Source organism: Gigantopelta aegis, chromosome 4 (assembly GCF_016097555.1).
Source record: "Gigantopelta aegis isolate Gae_Host chromosome 4, Gae_host_genome, whole genome shotgun sequence".
In the NCBI taxonomy this organism is placed as follows: Eukaryota; Metazoa; Mollusca; class Gastropoda; order Neomphalida; family Peltospiridae; genus Gigantopelta; species Gigantopelta aegis.
The window spans coordinates 108,300,373-108,311,149 of record NC_054702.1 but is presented as its reverse complement, the minus strand read 5'-3'; the positions used below and the strand labels follow the sequence as shown (position 1 = coordinate 108,311,149).

Sequence of the window (10,777 nt, the reverse complement as noted above, 5' to 3'; positions counted from 1 at the left end):
GTGAGATGGTGTATATAAAACATCACTTATTACTAATGGAAAAAATTTAGCGAGTTTCCTCTAAAACTATATATCAAGATTATCAAATGTTTGACATCCATTGGCCGATGATTAATAAATCAATGTGCTCTTGTGGTGTTGTTAAACAAAACAAACTAACTTTCACGAGCCGAGCTGCTAAAAGGAGCGATATCTGTAGGGGTTACGAGGCATGCTTCCAACACGTTTTCAAGGCAATTTAGTGTTGCATATTGTGGATTAGAAACAAAAACTGGCGTCGATGGCACAGTGGTTAATCCATCGGACTACAGACTGGTAGGTCACTACACCCTCTTCTCTCTTACTGAAGAGTAACTCACTGTCCTGGACAGAAAGCCAAAATAGCCGAGGTGCGTGCCCAACACAGCGTGCTTGAAACTTAACTGGATAATAAGTTTAAATGAAAAATGAGAAACAAAAAAAGTCATTAAAAAGACAGGAAAATATAAACGGTGATTGGGGTGGATGAGACACCCACCCACCCCCGACCTGAGATGTGATGACGCACCTATGTTCAATTAAACACCATGTACTAGTAGGTTATAGTGTGTAAATCGATTATTTCTATCGTACAAGTCTACGTGTCGCATTGTCATCAATAAATAAAATAACACTTGTAATACAAAATAAAATAACACTAGTAACAAGCAATTCCATTTACTTCTTGATATTTTAAGGTATCTTTTAAAAAAAATAAAAAATTAAAGAACGATTCGGTGTATTTGACACTTTTTCTGTATGAGCTATAGCTTGCTAAGCTTTTAAAAACAGTGGGTGACGCCCATTCATGATCATTGACACGCCGCGCTTAAGATCAAAGAGACCACTTTGACCATTTCGTATCACATGACTCTCATCTACTTCCGGGTTACTTAACTCAAACTTATGTGATGCTAAAACGGTTTGGGAAAAGACGATTTGCTGCGATCTCCTGAACTGCTTGTGTATTTATATTCATTTAGGTAACTAGAATACCATGCAAAAGTTATAAGCAACAGTATGTATAACTAAAGTATCCGTTAAGTTTATGCGCCAACGAGCAGCTTGTGCCGGTCGCTGGTGTTGCCACTAGAATTGAATATTGGTCTCATGCCATACTTTGTTTTTTTCTATACAAATAGGATTAGACAAATTCACTAGCCCTTGGTAATATTCACCTTTATTACCATAATGCATAGGGCCCTAGCCAAAGCTTCTGTGAGATCTAATGACTTTTTAAACATTTCTCAAACACTGGTTCAACTAAAAGACCGTGTATGTCTGCATGCATGGACGTACTCTTGAAGGGACGTAGAACGTGTGGTTCTTTTATGTCCGAACCTTGTTACATACCCTATATGTAACTGGTATTCAAAACTTGTTTCAAACGTTTCTTAACCAAACGATTTTTAACATCTTTTAACACTATATTTTACCCCTCTAAACCGGAAACCCCTCTAAACTGAACACCGGACAAACAATTCGGTCCCAATGTTTCAACTTAGTGTAAATCCTACCCCTGAAAACCGGACGATCAAACCGATACCAATCAATATGGCGCCCACCTGTCTGTGAACACCGATGGCTAGTGCAATATGCGCATGCTCGAGATCGCTGTTATCAGTGTAATCACCGCTGCATACAGTACAGGTACCGCTCAGCAGGCAAGATTAGCAACTTGACAATAAACAATTAAAAGGACTGATCGCATGGTATGGAGTTAACTACTGTAAACACATTGATTGTGTTGTAATTATGGTTAACATTAGCGGAGTTCGGGTTTGGGTTAGATGTCTTTATTAAGGTACGAGTGTGTTTTAAGGTCTTAAATGTGATCCTTCACAAACATGTCTCATGGTTTGCTTCAAAGATTGACACAAATAACAGGGAATGTGTTGGTGGTTTTTTTAAACGTTAGTTTAGCGAAATAAAGAGTAAGCAAAAGTATGTGTTGGCTTTGCGTAGTCGAATAGATGTTAGTAGTGTTTCGTTTTCATGTCGATTTTCAACATGACGGAACGTCCAGCTAAACGTCGCCGTGTTGAACTCTCGCTCGATGATAAACTCAAAATAATAAAAAGTTTCGAAATTGTACCTAAACCAACGTTAAGATCTTTAAGTGAAAAGTTTAGTATTGGCAAATCAACAGTTGGAGATATCATAAAAAAACGAGAGGTTTATAATTGATTGACAATTTGTGGACTTTTTAATGTATTTTTTATTCAATATTACTCCCACGGATGTTTTTATTTTTCTAAATGCTCATAAATGCACCATTTTTCAACATATTCTTGTTGTTCTTGTTTTAAAACACTTTAACACTTTCCCTATTTTATGGAGAACGGAAGGTATTTCCGTCCAGGCAGACCCCTGAAAACCTGACACGTCTGAAAACCGGACATTTTACTTGGTCCCATGGATGTCCGGTATTGAGGGGTTTCACTGTATATTAAAAAGACAGGCCTCCCAGACCTCCTATATTTTTTATAGGATCCTATAAAACTCCTATATTGAGATTCATTTCCTATATTTCCTATATTTGACTCAATTGCTTTGCCAAAATGCCGATGAATAAAATATGTTACTGAGTTGTATTCGCAGTGAAAGGCGAGAAATTCAGAAGATGCTTTGAATGTGCACCAACTTTCATATTATCCTGAATACCGGTATGGACTGCTGGCAAGCCTTGGTATATATTTGTTCAGGGTTGAAAATTAACATGAAAACCATGGTCGCCAGCAGGGCCAGTTGAAGAAAAATCTTACTGGCCCTTCTTAAATTCAACTAGCCCTCCAATTTAACTGCACAGCCAAAATCAAAACTAGAATGTTCTTTGTTGAATAATAACCATGTATATTGTCCATTTGCTTGAAAGGAAACCAATGAATTGGCATGTAACTTCATAACGAATAAAGTTAAAATTCATATTGGAAACATATTATTAAGTTTTAAACCCATACCAACCCAAATCACATTTAAAGAGAAAAAAAATAGTCCAGTATATATAAAAGTTACTTTAAAAGTTACCATTAAATAATACAGATTAAATATTTTTAATACAGGGATACAAAAAAAAAGAAGCTAAAACAGCCAAGGTATGCAGCTTTACTTGCATTGTCTCTGAAGTAATCGGTGATGCAATACAAAGAGACTAAAGGTAGATCTGTGTGTGTTTTAGTATATTAGTCTGGGAATGACAGTCTTCTTTGTGCACCTGTGAGAGGTGGTTCAATATGGAGAACTCTCCAGTAACGGATCTCCTTGGCTGTCCTAAAGATGAGGCACTAGATAAAGATTCATGGAATCATCCACTATTTTGCCAAATACTCAATCGACTCTGCATTGTGCAGAGATACAGCCCTGATCTCGTATTACAGTTTTTGTTGTTCAGATTACGTTGGATTTATCCTACGCAGTTTTATAAATATATATTGTTTTTATTTACACTGAATGTTTTACCCAAAAAACATTTCAGATGATATGGGTTTACAATTTAATAAATTAATATGTTTTTATGTGAATTTTATCTTTAGGCCTACATGCCAGTTAACCGACTTTTAAAATAATCCATGTAGTAATGGAACATTTCATTGTTAATGTGAGTTAAACATACATGTTCAAATTTGATTTTGTCCCAGAATAATATAAGCTAATTAAATATGATTAATTTGTACCATAACATTGAATAATGTCAAAAAGTAGGTCTACTAAATAATTATGTTCTATAATGTCTGTTGCCAGATCTGTAGTTCGCACCAACACAATAGCGGTGTGTTTTGTCACATTTGATTAGTTTTAGTGCATTGATTTTTCACCTGGTACCATATTTGCCAGACTCTTAAATCAATGGTTGCAACCGGGCGACTGCTAATTTTCAACCCTGTTTGTTGAGGTAGTAGATGGTATCTTATGTACATATCATATGCAAGGTAAGAACATACCATTAGTAATGTAAATGTCTTTTAAAATCCGGGTAAAATGCCTATAATCATGATAATCGGTCCAAATTTTCCTATAAAACTCCTATATTTGACCTCAAAATTCCTATAAAACTCCTATATTTTGGTATGCAAATTCCTATATTTCCTATATTTTCATATGTAGGTCTGAAATGTCAAATGGTGTTTTCATAGCAAATTCACTGCGGTTGCTGGAAAAATTAATATCAAAACCCATTTTTGTTTGTACGTAGTTTGAATCGAACGTAGCAATTTATTGGGTCTGCCTTGGATTAGTTAGGGGCGGGACATAGCCTAGTGGTAAAGCGCTTGCTCGATGCGTGGTCAGTCTAGGATCGATCCCCATCAGTGGGCCCATTGGGCTATTTCTCGCTCCAGCCAGTGCACCACGACTGGTATATCAAAGGCCGTGGTATGTGTTATCCTGTCTGTGGGATGGTACATATAAAAGATCCCTTGCTGCTAATCGAAAAGAGTAGCCCATGAGTGCATATATATAATTATTATTAACCGTTACTATTGTGTATAACATTAGTTATTTTATTTCTCATTTATAACGAAATACATATTTGTTGTTGGGTCTGGGATATAACCGTCATTAACTTCCAGCTATAAATAGCGTGACCAAACGGTTTTACGTCACTTGATCACTGATTGCTCAAAATGTAAGGTTATAACTCTTTTTTTTGGTTCAGAGTAGGCCTATTTATGTTTGTTTTTTCCAATACTTTAAATACACAGTACTATTATTTAAGCTTTATTTTAGCTATAATTACTTGTTTATACTACTGGTGACTGATATTTGTTATAGAACTAGATATGTAAAAGAAATGTTATAATAATTTTATATATTTGGTTGTAAAATGTATTTACATTAATTAGTAGAATAAATATGTAATGGTTTTTATTTGTCATTTATGTTTTTGGGAAACTAGCTTTAAATAAGTCGGTTTTTGCTGTAATTATCATTGCGTATATATACTTAATAAAAGCCTTCCTTATTTACTGATTCATTTGTATATCTCCACATTTTGTAATAATTTCAGACTCATTGGCATAATCAGACTCAGCAAAAATGGCTAACTGTGGCTGGTTGTGGAGTATGATTTGGTTCATCATCCTCTTCGTGTTTGGCTGGCCTATTGGATTTTTCTGTGCTGTGTTCTATGTCTTGCTCAGCCCATGTGCAGCATGTTGCTCTGGCTGTATTGAACTCATTAACCTACTAGAGCGAGGGGTCAAGTTACCACTAACATGTGCTCAGAATATGGTATCTGGGAAATCCATGTGTTAGTGGTATTGGAAGCATGATACAATCGGAACACAGTGGACCACATCTTAGCTCATTTACAATTTGTTAGTGTGTAGGACAGTAGTACATGTACTAATTTGGTAATTTCAAAATATATAACCAATTGTCTTCCATCATATACTCTGCCTTGAAATATTAGAATATTCCTTTGTGCATCTTATAATGTACACATAATTTAGTGTATTGTTATTCATTGTAGTAGTTTGTTACAGGTCACTGTGATGTTGGTCAATGTTCTGTATTGTATTTCATAATCATTGTCTCAAATATAATGGAAACAAAATGACCCAGATGACTTCATACAGAGACAAATACCCCAAGGCTCGACCTCAACTGAATTTGACTGTTTTAAGCCAGTTAGAAAAAAAATGAACAAAAAAAAGAGTTATTTTAGAATGTGACAATTTTCTCAATCTGAACTCTAGTTTTTAAAACATTTGGGTGCACTATGCCTGTGAATTTACATGTCATTAAAAGTTTTCTATTCATTTTAATAATCTGAGTCTACTTAATAAAGTTTTTTTTTTAAATTGCCTGTTTTAATTTTTAGATCTATATGTTTCTGATAATAGGTGCTAATATTCAGGTGCTTAAACTCTTCTTCTTTTTTAAAGAGTGGGTGGGAGCAGGAGCAGATCCATATATTAATCAAGTAAAGATGAAAATGGAAATGTCTTGGTAATATATGAACATAACATTTTTGGAAGAACTTGCTTTTTCCTTTGTTGTAAAACCTTGACAAAATGTGCATATTCCACAGTCAACAGGCTAGGATTAAGAATATGGAGGCATTATGTCATCAACCTAAGGCTGCCTTTCCATTGGTGCGGTTTTACCTGCACGGTTATTTCAGCCGCTAAGCGGTCCAATGTGATTAAAATTAGCTCTACTGGTCTTAACCAGTAGATCTAACAGCATTGCATGGACTCCCATGTCCAAGTGACATTTCATCTATAAATAACAATTTAAATATCGACCAATTACACTTCGCCTTTTATAGCATTATTCGGGAGCATACAAATTCTAAAAATATCGGGCGAGACTATTTATGCAATAGATGAACTTGTTGGTCTTTTTCAGCATTGAAAAAAATGGGGGGAAAGTGCAGTAATAAACTCTGGAATGTATACTAGTATAAACAGATTTTATGGCTATACCATCACGGGTTTTTTCCATCTTGAAACAAATTTTATATAAAATTTTATATTGAAATTAGTTTCCAGCATACTTTGTAATTCACCCGAATCATTTCGTATACCCTCAGCATAATCCCAAATGTTTTCAAATTCTTTTCAAATTACTTGCATGATTTTGCAATTAAGGTTTTGATTAGTCAAATGAAAGGTCAACTGGACATGAACTCCAATGGGCTGCTGTTAGATCCACATGTAATAGTGGAGCTAATTTTAATTAGATTTCTAAGTGGTCACAATCGAATGCGGAAATAAATGAACATCGAAATAAAGTTATTGTATTGTATTGTATTGATTTGCACCGACGTCTTTCCATTGACACGGGTGCTAACCATGCGGCAAAAAAAAGTTGATCATGTATCAGATTTTTTTTCCAGCTGTGCGGCTCGAACCGCAAAATGATTATCCATAAAATGACATGATTTTGGGGGTATTACCCATGATTACCCATCTCCCACACTTGTGTGATTTATAGCATCATTTAATTTTCAAGTTTTCGGAGTAGGCCATTGTAGCACTCTTTGTACAATCAGCGAGCAATGTCCACACATGAGCAAATAGAAATTTTAACTGACATAATTTTTACGATGCAGTGGGCTGTTTGTGCCCTTTTATCCACCCCTACCTACGGATGTGTGATGGCAGTAAAACATAATTGATTCCATGTGGCATTGTTGTATGCAAGGTACTAATAAATTGTTGTATTGCCATTTCCAATAAAACAACATATGCTGTGTCTATGCTGCTTCGTATTATGCCCTGCATGATATCACTAAAAGTTGTAATACCTGATGCATATTACCAGCCTTTGCTTGGCTGAATGAGGTGCACAGAGAATGGTCATTTTACTTATAAGTGGACCTACAAATACCAAAACATATTCCAGCTTCTCAGGAGACATACGAAAATACTAATGATAGTTTTCGCTATTAAATTGAAGCTCCTGCACCAGATAACGGAAAGCATCCTGCTCCAATCTGCTCATTATTTAACATTCCCAAAATCTGTGTGTGTTAATTCTCGTCTCCTATAATCCGTCACATCCTCCTACACATTTTGTGTTTTTTAAATAATTTCAGTTTAGTTTGATTTAAGAAGAAAAGTAAATGTTTTGGAAATAACAAAAACCAACTATTTTGTGTCCAATTTAAAAAACAATCTGCTCGGTAATAAATAATTTGTAGTAAATTACATAGTATGAAAAAAAGAAAGTGTTCCCTGTGGGAAGGATTATAAGTAATAGTTCAAATCTCGATTTGATCAGATGTTTTTGTTTTCTGTAGATGTTTCATTAGTAATGCAGCTTTCTCATTTAACAATGACACAAGAAAGGAACAGTGTCATAAAAACGCTTCAGTGGAAATGTGCTAGCCGTGCGGGTAGAACCACTTGGCAGCTAACCATGCAGCAATAACCACACTAATGGAAAGGCAGCCTTAGTGTTATAAAACATTTTACGAATGTTTCTGGGTGGGTTTTTTTACTATCTCAGCACTACGATATCGTAAAACCATCATAGGCTATGACTTCACTACAACACATGCCATAGCCTATGATTTGTTTGGATATCGTAGTGTTGAGATAGCCCTGGTTATTGAAACTTTTATGTTTTGTCTTATTTAGTAAATTTTACTGTTACTAGTTGGATGCGTTTATACTGCTGATTTTTCTTAAATTATTTAGATACATATTGATTACTTACTCTTCATATTAATTGTGAAATACGAGTAGAACCACTTGGTGGCTAACCGTGAGGCAATAACCGCACTAATGGGAAGACAGCCTTAGTGTTGCAAAACATTTTACGAATATGTTTCTGGTTGTTTTTTGGGTTTTTTAATTATAAGGACAAAATGAATTAAAAAAAAAAAAAAATTAAATGAATTAACTAAATAATAATATGCCAAATTTTTATACTTATGTTAATGCAAATCTTTTTAATTATATTTCAACAAGTAGAAAGATTTTAATACATTTTTGAACAGTTTAAAAACAAAAAAACAAAACAAATTATATTCAGAATTTTGGCATTTATCAGTACAATTTACAATGAAACTGCCATCAATATGATTTCTCTAATGATTTTAACACATTTGTATAAATATATATATACTCTACAAATTTGCTTCATGTCTTGTTTACTTGTGCCTTTCTTTAATGTTTTTCAGAATCGGTGTTATATTTGCATTAATGTGCTATATTTACTGTCTTTGTGATTTATTATACTTTAGTGTAGGTATGTGATTTTCATAGATACATTTTCATTGTTTTCTTTTGACTACCTGGCATTCTTTTCATCATTTAAATTTATTATGTTTTCTGTTGGGTTGTTAGATTACTGGTAACCAATGTCATAGACATACCATTTATGATTGATTTGGCTTGTTATTGCTTTGAAATATGCTCATTTTTACATCTATTTTTAATAGAAGTTCATATATATATGTTTTAATATATATTTTCTAATTCTAAGGGTGGTTTCTTTATTTTATGAAAGACATAATTTTGATATTTTGTAAGTTTCAGTAATTTACAGTCTTAACGTGCAATAGCTACATGATTTGTTGTATGTACAATGGCTTGTAGGTTGCACCTCAGGTACAGATAAGTTAACATTTACAGAAGTTGAAAAAATTCATCAACATTATCTCTCCTAAACATACATTGACAGTAAGAACGTTAGTACAAATCATCAAGTCCGTATAAAGGACCTGAAGTAAAAGCTTCTAGAAGGAACAAACTTCTGGATTGGAATAGTTTGGGTACATTTATTTATGTAATTTGAAATACCCCCCCCCCCCCACCACCACCACCACCACCACACACACACACCCCACACACCGGTATAAAGATTATCTTATATAATGAGATATTACTTGTCTTTATTTTATACCGATACATACTCTGTTTCAATGATAATTGATTTTTATTAAATGATTTAAATTGTTTTTGCCACAAATGAATACTATTTACAAAAATATTATTTAATTGTTACTCTTGCTATTTTTACAGATGTTTTTGAATCTCTGCACTACGGTAATATGATTAGTGTATCTATAAATTAATTATAGATAAAATTGAGACCTGATGCACTCAACCTATTTACTGATTGGTGCTGCTGTCTATATAATACTTAGTAAAACATAGTAGGAGAAACTAAATTTACAAGACTTGGCAGCCATTCTGCTGTAGATAGTACTTTTTGTTATGTGTATTAAATAGACGTAAAACTTAAACAATCAACAAACATACACAAATATTGACTAGTCAAACACAATGCCAGACTACTTGCACCAATCTTAACATGTCTTTTTCATTGTGTTTTTTTTGTTGTTGGTAATATAGTTCCTCTAGTATTTCAGTTTTAATCATTTAAATTTCCATATGTGTACTGCCTTTCATATATTTATATTTATATGCATTGTAATTTTAAAAAAAAATCATATAATTTCTCTACGTCTAGTGAATTGTTCAGCCTTAATATGGAATTGTATTGTTACATTTGTTTAATTACCAGATTCATTTCTAGTCTTTGGAACGATAAATAAAAAAAGCTATTGCAAAATTACTGAAGCCAGTTTAAAAAAAAAAATCCAACCCTGTATTTTGTCTCAGTATCCAATGTGTTCAAGAGTTTAAATGCAGATATCATACGGAACAAAGTACTTTAATATTTAACAGTATGTGTATCAATACAATTCCTTTTAAGTGATTTGTATGATAATTATATCCTAGTTATACCATTAGTACCATTTATTACTTCACATTTTGAACTTTGAATAAGTTTTACCTCTGTTCAAGATCAATGGTAGTTTCAGATCACTTCATCAATTTTCCATATTTCATACCTTAAATTTTCCAACTATTTTTCATGAGATACAAAATCAAATGGGTTTTTTCCAAGTGAGAGTATATGCAACCACCGAAAGTTAATAACAGCTACCTTAACTGTTCACTTGCATATTACTGTATTTCATGACAGTTTCTCATAAAATTCCAACATATACTAGTATTAATTTATTTGGTTGATTGCATTTTAATGTAGTTTGTTTGGATATATTAGTACAATTCACAAATTATGCTAGTGATCTGGAACTGCCATTATGTCTGTATTTGTACAAGTCTCAGAAGGGTTTTTTTTACTGTCCATTATCGGATAGTAACATATTTGTGCATTCCCAATTCATTCCTTCTGATGGTGAAAGTTAATTGTTCTCTTTTGAGGATGCTGTTTGTTTCTTTAAAACCTGTAAAAGTACTTTAAAATTAAACTGACTGAAATCTTTCGTTTGTTG

General features: G+C 33.5%; 1 long non-coding RNA gene across 1 annotated transcript; it reads left to right on the top strand.

Moving 5' to 3' along the window:
* Positions 1-862: 862 nt before the first annotated feature.
* On the top strand, positions 863-10,768 carry LOC121371716. The gene is made up of 2 exons (XR_005957819.1): positions 863-1,001; positions 5,024-10,768. It is a non-coding gene; the product is annotated as an uncharacterized LOC121371716 (long non-coding RNA).
* The last annotated feature ends 9 nt before the right edge of the window (positions 10,769-10,777 follow it).